This window comes from Seriola dumerili, unplaced genomic scaffold, assembly GCF_002260705.1.
Source record: "Seriola dumerili isolate Sdu_G_001 unplaced genomic scaffold, Sdu_1.0 BDQW01000073.1, whole genome shotgun sequence".
Classification (NCBI taxonomy): domain Eukaryota; kingdom Metazoa; phylum Chordata; class Actinopteri; order Carangiformes; family Carangidae; genus Seriola; species Seriola dumerili.
This window is the reverse complement of record NW_019174328.1, coordinates 7,252,616-7,259,820: the sequence shown is the minus strand read 5'-3', so window position 1 is coordinate 7,259,820 and position 7,205 is coordinate 7,252,616.

Below are 7,205 nucleotides of genomic sequence, written 5' to 3'. Positions count from 1 at the left end.
AAGACAAAATAACAAACCGCACGATTTGGGACTTGAATTTCAACTGTGGGAAATGTTTTTTTGCATTAAAAAAACGAAAACAAAGAAAAAGGTGTGTGTATATAATATTGGACAAGCATAGGTAGAGGTAATGGAGAAAAGCCTAAAGGCAGCCAGACAGTACTTAGGTGTGTTTGTCTAGTTTTATGGCCCTATTAATCCACTAACACTCAAGCACTCCTCTTGTTTTCCTGGGATAGACAGGCGTGTACTCAGCTGCACCAAACCTGAAAATGTCTCCTTGTCTTTCTCTTCAGTATCTTTTGTCTTTGCCAGTGTTCTCCTCATCTGTTACTATCACCTAGTAAACACAGTGCTGCAGCATGTGTTTCTGTGTGTCCATGAGGGTGGATTTGTATAATTTTGGAGGGCATGCACCACCAGTCGGTGATCAGTGGTTGGAAGAGCCTCCCACTGCGCTAACAGGACTGGCTGAATTGTTAACTGGGCTGTCTATAAGCCCAACTCTCCACAGAGAGGGAGTAGAAACCATGGAGCCCCAACTTGTAATTACCCCATGGAAGGCAATGCTACTCCCTCTCTCTCCATCTCCTCTGGAGCCCTTTGAAGATGCCCCATAGGGAGTTTGTGGTAATCAGGACACATGACTCATTGATTACGCCTTTGCGGTCTTCCAGGAACACAGGACAAGAAGTGGACGCAGCAGGGGGAGAGGGCAGTCGCCTCAGATCGTGCAGATAGACCGGAGGTGCAGTTTTGCTGGATGGACAGCATGGCCTGGGTTTTAGGCATTAGACTCCATAAAGAATCGGATGTGCATTGTTATTCTGGTGGTTAGCTCAGTCAGTCTGTTAAAGTGGCTATTCATACTGTCTGGAACAAGGATGAGCAACCATACGCCACGGAAAAACCACGGGTCTGCATGTTTTTTATCCCAGCCAAACTCATTAGCACACCAATTAGTACAATGCCAGCCATGGAGAGGAGGAACTAAACAGTGAATGCACCTGATGCAGTGGTGGCTTTAAATAAAACACATATACCTTTTTATCCAATATGAACAAAACCCACAGCATAAAAATTATATATAGTGTAAAATATAGAAACTATTGTGTGGTGCATGAACGTACACTGTTTGAGTATTTTTTCTTACATGATTATGGCCTGTGTCATATACATTTGATACAAAATACTCACATTATATTTTGGATATGCCACTTTAATACCACATAATTACACTGTAAACATGTAGGAGGTAGTTTTGCAAATAGTCTGTTTAAAACTGGCCATAGTACACAAAATGAGATCTCATAGCTCTTCATGGGAAATGGTTTCCTGTTCCTGAGACTTATAATTAGTCACATAACCTGTATTTTTGCTCCACTCTCTTTGCCATTTCTTATATCACTGTCAAACAATATACTCAGTTGAGTGTCCTAAAACAGGGAGGGGATATTTCACACAAATGACAAAAGATTATAAAGATTATTATATTATCATATAATAACAACAAAGCAATTATGTCAATTAATTTTGTGAAACAGAAGGCTACATATCTACATAGCTGGACTTGGGAATGCCTCTTAGAAGATGCTTCATTTAGCATTGAGAAAGACATGATGGGCAAACAGAATAGGCAAAGCGAGCAGACCATAAAAAGGATCATAAAAGATGTCTTTTGATGTTTCTGGGCTTCCACTCTGGACACCTGTGGGGTTGAACCCAGTGACTGGCTGTCCTATGTGAACATGTTGAGTAGAGGTAATTGGGTCATTGCTTGTCAAGAAGCTGTATTAAAGCCTGAGGCAATGCTTCAGGCAGTGAAAATGTGCATTGTGCATAAAAAGTATAAATATACTGTATACCTAACAGTTTCTATGACTACCAACTGTTGTTGGTTAAAAAAACAAAACAAAAAAAAACCTCTTTTTTTTTGTTGTGCAACTTTGTCTCTCTGAAAACCTTTGCTTTCATCATAGCACACACAAATAGAAAACCATATTTTTTCGGTTAGCTGTCATGAATGATATATGCTATATGGTTTCTATTTGTATCGAATTGTCTTTTTGGCAGTCAAGCGTTGTGGATGTCTTGCTTTTCTCACACAGGTCTGCGGCTGATGCCTCCTGCCTTCCCTGAGAGAGCATTAGTGGTGTGGGGTGTGTCGTTCAGGCCTGTTCAGAAGGCAAAACAAGAATCAGGGGAGCGTTCAGCTGCAGACAAGCTACCTACACACCCAAGTCATTGTTGATGACCACACCGGAACAATAGTAGTCTTGGAGTAGCAGAAAAGGCCTGCAGCAGAGAAAGTTCAAAAGCCAATAAAGGAATGCTGTCCACTTACCAGAGGGTTGCAGAGAGGCCCATTGGTCACATTGTGTCTTTATCTTGTCAGAGATGAGGAGCTTTTGTACTGCAGATGATATGTTAGCGTATTTCCTCTACTTGTTTGTCTCCATTCACATTGTGATCGTTGGATGATAACGTTTCAAGCACTCAAAGTCTGCGTTTTTGTGTTAAAAGTAAACCATAAATAAGACAACTGTCATGCAGATGGAGCTTGTGTTTGCCTTGTGTATTCGTGTGTCCTCATCTGCATCTGTGTGTCCGCAGGATTTTAAATGATTGGTATTGTGTAAGGTGGTGCCCATTTAAAGGTCGATAATTCTTTATTTGCTTACATTTAGCATCTTCTTGCCTCCCGTCCTTTGCAAAGAGAATAGCCAGCCTAATCAGGGTCTTCTTTGGGGGTGGGCTGGGCTTATTTGCCAATTGACATTTGGTGAAAGGGTGTTAGATGAAAAAAGCACCTCACACCATGAGGTAGAAGCCTCACACCAAAACTCATTCAGACATGTTGTGTTTGTGTGTCAAGAGGAACTTGTGTTTGTGTGTAAAGGGGAACTCGTTTTACCACTAGCTCCTCAGAGCAGAACACACTCTCTCTGAGCTGTGTGAAGTGTGTTGATCCATGGCGTTGGATTTTGCCAATCAGTTATTTTTATGTACTCAGAAGTAGCTTGGATAAATTTGACCACTGTATTCTCTTTTGGTTGTTTTCACAGAATAATGGATTTAATTACACGTTTATAACATGGGAACTGTTATCTTAGCCTTATCATTAGAGTATCACAGGCTGATTGCATCGCTTACCCTGTAATTATGTTACTTTAGTGGGACAACAAGATGGGTGTGATTGTGCAATACTACAGTCATGTAGGTCTTTATTGAAAATGCCTATGAACTACAAGGCATCCAAAATAAATGTCTATGATAAAATAAAATGTTATGATAAAAAAGCTTTCTTAAGTAGATTTCATTGCTGATTGAATTCATCATCATTATTCTGAGCTAAGGTTTCTGATACTCCGCTTTAGAAACGTGTCTCAAAAGAGGGTGCACACAAGCTGAAAACCAGTTTTCGAGATCTGCAATTTTACCACTTATTATGTGGCAAACCCGCCTGACAAATCTACAGTATGATAGAAAAAATCAGTTTCGTTTTTGAGTTCATTTTGTGGTCACCAGTCCTCCTGTTCCTGCACATTTATACCGACAGTAAATCAAGTTAAGTCAGGAATTCAGCCAGTTCAGTGCTATTATGGTGTGTCCTGAGGCTAATATAGTTCAGTCCCCTCTTGCGTCACGCCATAAAGACTCAACAATACTTGTAGACGTTATAATGACGAGGCACTCCTGAGAATAAAGTGACTCCAATTTTAAAGATTAGCGCTGTGCTGGACTGAACACAGGACTTAAACACGAGTAGTACAGGAGTTCAGCCTCCACCGAGTTCCCACAGTACTTGCTTTTCAGACCACTTTGAACAGTAAAGTAGAGAGAAGGCAGGAGCAGAGAGGCTGAACAACATGATGGAAAAGACAGGCTCTCGACAGTGGTGAAGTAATGGGTCTGAATCTAAGCCCCTCATTAGACAACGGGCTCATCCAGGGATAAAGGATGGGACTGTGCAGGGGGCTGCGATGTCAGATTTGCTATGAGGAAATGGCAGAGAATGAGGAATGTGTAATGAAGTAAGAGTCAGCCGACTGCTCTTTGAACCGACAGCTTAGCAAAGTGTATAACTGACATTGCTATTTTCATATGAAATACATTACGATCAGAAATGAATTTAGCTTTTTACACATTACTCTCTGTGGGTTGGACACATCTGAGTTTCACTGAATTTGATGCACCTTTTAGCTTGTGCCCAAATACCACACAAGACAAGACGTAGATAAGTTTTCACTTATCTTATCTGGGATTTGTGATTAAAACACCTCCAATTGTGCCTAACAAGCCAACTGGTTGGTAATTATTTGTGGAAACAGACATCAAACATTTCCTTTGTGAGGCTGCCCTGATATCTAAATGCTAATGTCAGCTTGTGGAAGTTTGGCAGGTATGATGTTTAGGACCACATGTAATGTACAGCTGAGGGTGATGGGAATATGATTAATTTTGCAGGTATTTGGTGATAAACCACAGTATTGGACAAATGAAAATGTTGCCATGATGGTACTAAGTGAATAGTTAAGGGTTCAGTTAGTTATTACACTTCATCCTAAGAGGCATAGAAATGTCTGAACCAAATTGATGGCTGATGTCAACCTCATGGTGATTTAAAAGTCAGGGTATCACAAGTCATCTGGATGCATCTTCTGTACAAAATGTTGTGCCAATCCATCCGCTGGATAAGTGTAAACTCTGATCTGCTGGTGACAGTAGAGGAAAGGTCAGGGGATCACTAAAAGTCAATATAGGATTCATCCTCTGGTGAACATGAATGTCCATCCAATAGTTGTTGAGACTGACCAACCACCAGACAGTGCCACATTGTGATCACTTGAGCTACACCACTAGCTTTGCTCCAAAATATCATATCATGTTGGTCAGCTTGAGCCTGTTTTGTCTTTATCGGGTGTTAAAATGTAGATTTTAAGTGCTAACAAAATGAAAAAATATCATCATAACATCAAAATCCAACAACAACAATCCGACAAAGTGACAGCCTTTATCGTTTTCCCACCTGGCTTTTACTTGAGTGAATAATATTTTACAAAGATAGCAAAAAAAAAAAAAAAGTATTAATTGAAGTAATTTCTATTCAAACAATAAGAGAGAAGTGATCACCTCCAACATGATATGGATATTTGTTCTCCAGTGAGCACTAACAAACCCACCGTATTGATCTCTGTGTTAGAAAGGGCCTCACCAGCAAAGATCTTTTCATCCACAGGGGAGCAAGCTTTGGCCTTTCATTATGCTAAACACCAGTACATATCACTTCTTAATTGAGCTGATGTTTACAACGGGTGATTGATGACAGTTATTCCCCTGCCACCACTCCAGCAAACTCAATGGTACATTAAGGATTTACAGTAGTCCATTACCTTGTGCATATGCTTGCTTGGCGGGAAGGAGCAATGTTTGGAGAAATTCATCTCACACCTGGAAAAGCCACTTACACCTCCAACCCAGATTGCAGTCGGCTATATTAGCTGATGTCAGGCTAAAACAGGTCAGATTACTGTCCTCTGACCCTTGCTTAGATCCTTCTATAAATACAGTACAGCCCGGTTTCCTGGTTGACAAATCCACTTATGGCACAGAGAGATGTCCTAACGTCCGCGTAAGAATGTGCCAAATGTTGAGTCCAGCCTACTGATGTGATGGGTGAGGTAAGAAGCAACGAGGAGGAAGGGAAAGAGCGGAGAGGACGTCTGTCATTAGCATTCTAGCCAGTGCGATGGAAAAGTGACATAACAGCTCAGTCCTTGCACACTATTGTCATGGTAGATTAGCTACCCCTCTCTGCGTGTGTTGCTCTTCCACAGAGGATCCAGAGACTTGCCATTGTGGAGACCAGCATCCTGTGCCTCACTGCTGGATTGCCCAAGACGCTTGGTAAACACAGGAAATACAAAGCTCCTAAATGCATCCCTACTGTGTTTGGAGGACTGCCATGACAACACATAGTGGATCTCACAGAGAGCCGGGGTGTTTGTTAGGTGGATACACACTGAGATATGCCCAAGCAGTGCCCTTCTGTGTGAGGGCATGCAGCTTTAGCTTATACACTGTCTGTCACACCAACAAAATAGGAAGCTTCTCGCTGCAGGGACACACAGTTTGTTGGAGGCAGGAATCCACTCTTGGCTCTCACAGCATGCCTGATTCTACAGGAATGTCAGGATAAAAATCTCAACTGAATGTAAACATTCTAATCTGCTCCGTGGATCTTTGCACTGGAGTCTTGAGATAAGGCCAGATGAACTGCTCTGTGGGTTTTTGACACGGCGTTCCTGCTCTGGCCTTTGTGTTGCATGGCTGAGGATCTCCAGACAGCTTTAGATTAGCCCCTCTCTCTCCAGAAACAACTGTCAAGGCTAATCTGCTCTGCAAAGCACAGGTCATCTGGACGCCAGATCCACAGAGAGCCGGAATCAAAGCTGGGTCCTTTCTCTCCCAAACCGTCTCTACCTCTTCCTTCTCTTTCTTTTCATCCCTTTTAGTCACGGCTTTTTTTAATAGCTTCACTGACCAGAGAGGAGGAAATCCACATCCGTACGCCCCCATCCCGCAGAGGATGTCTTCACTGTCATCGATCTCACCGAGGGCGGATATGCTTTTGGTGCAGATTGTAAAGAGCAGTGAAAAGGGATGGGCATTGATCCAACGAAGGCACTCCCAGCACTGATCAATAGAATAGATCTGCTAGGGAGCCCTGAGTGTGTGGCGGTGTCAAACTCCACTAGGCTCTCAGGGGCTCCTGTTAGGCTGCTCTCCAGCTCTAAGGCATATGTCACCTTATCTGTCATCTTTTGTCATATTTATTTAATGATTATGGCTTTTGTTAAGTGGCGCCATGAGGTAGCGTGACTATATAATCCTAACTGAGGTCATATTGTGCAGAGTTCCCATGGAAAAGTCTGTAATTGGTGTTTTGAAGTGGAAAACCTCACTACTTTAGCATATGAAAACCAGAGACCTATATTGTTGAAATTAGCACTTAGATAGAAAAATATAGTGCTGCTTTTAGTCTGAGATGTCACCCACTCACTTGCAGTACTTTGTACTCACAAAGTCTTTGCAAGTGTTTTATGGCTCTTTTACACCCTTTGTGCCGCAGTCATGAACTCCATATAATGTATATTTTCTATGAATAAACCTGTCATGTAGCCGCTGATTCTATCCATTAACCT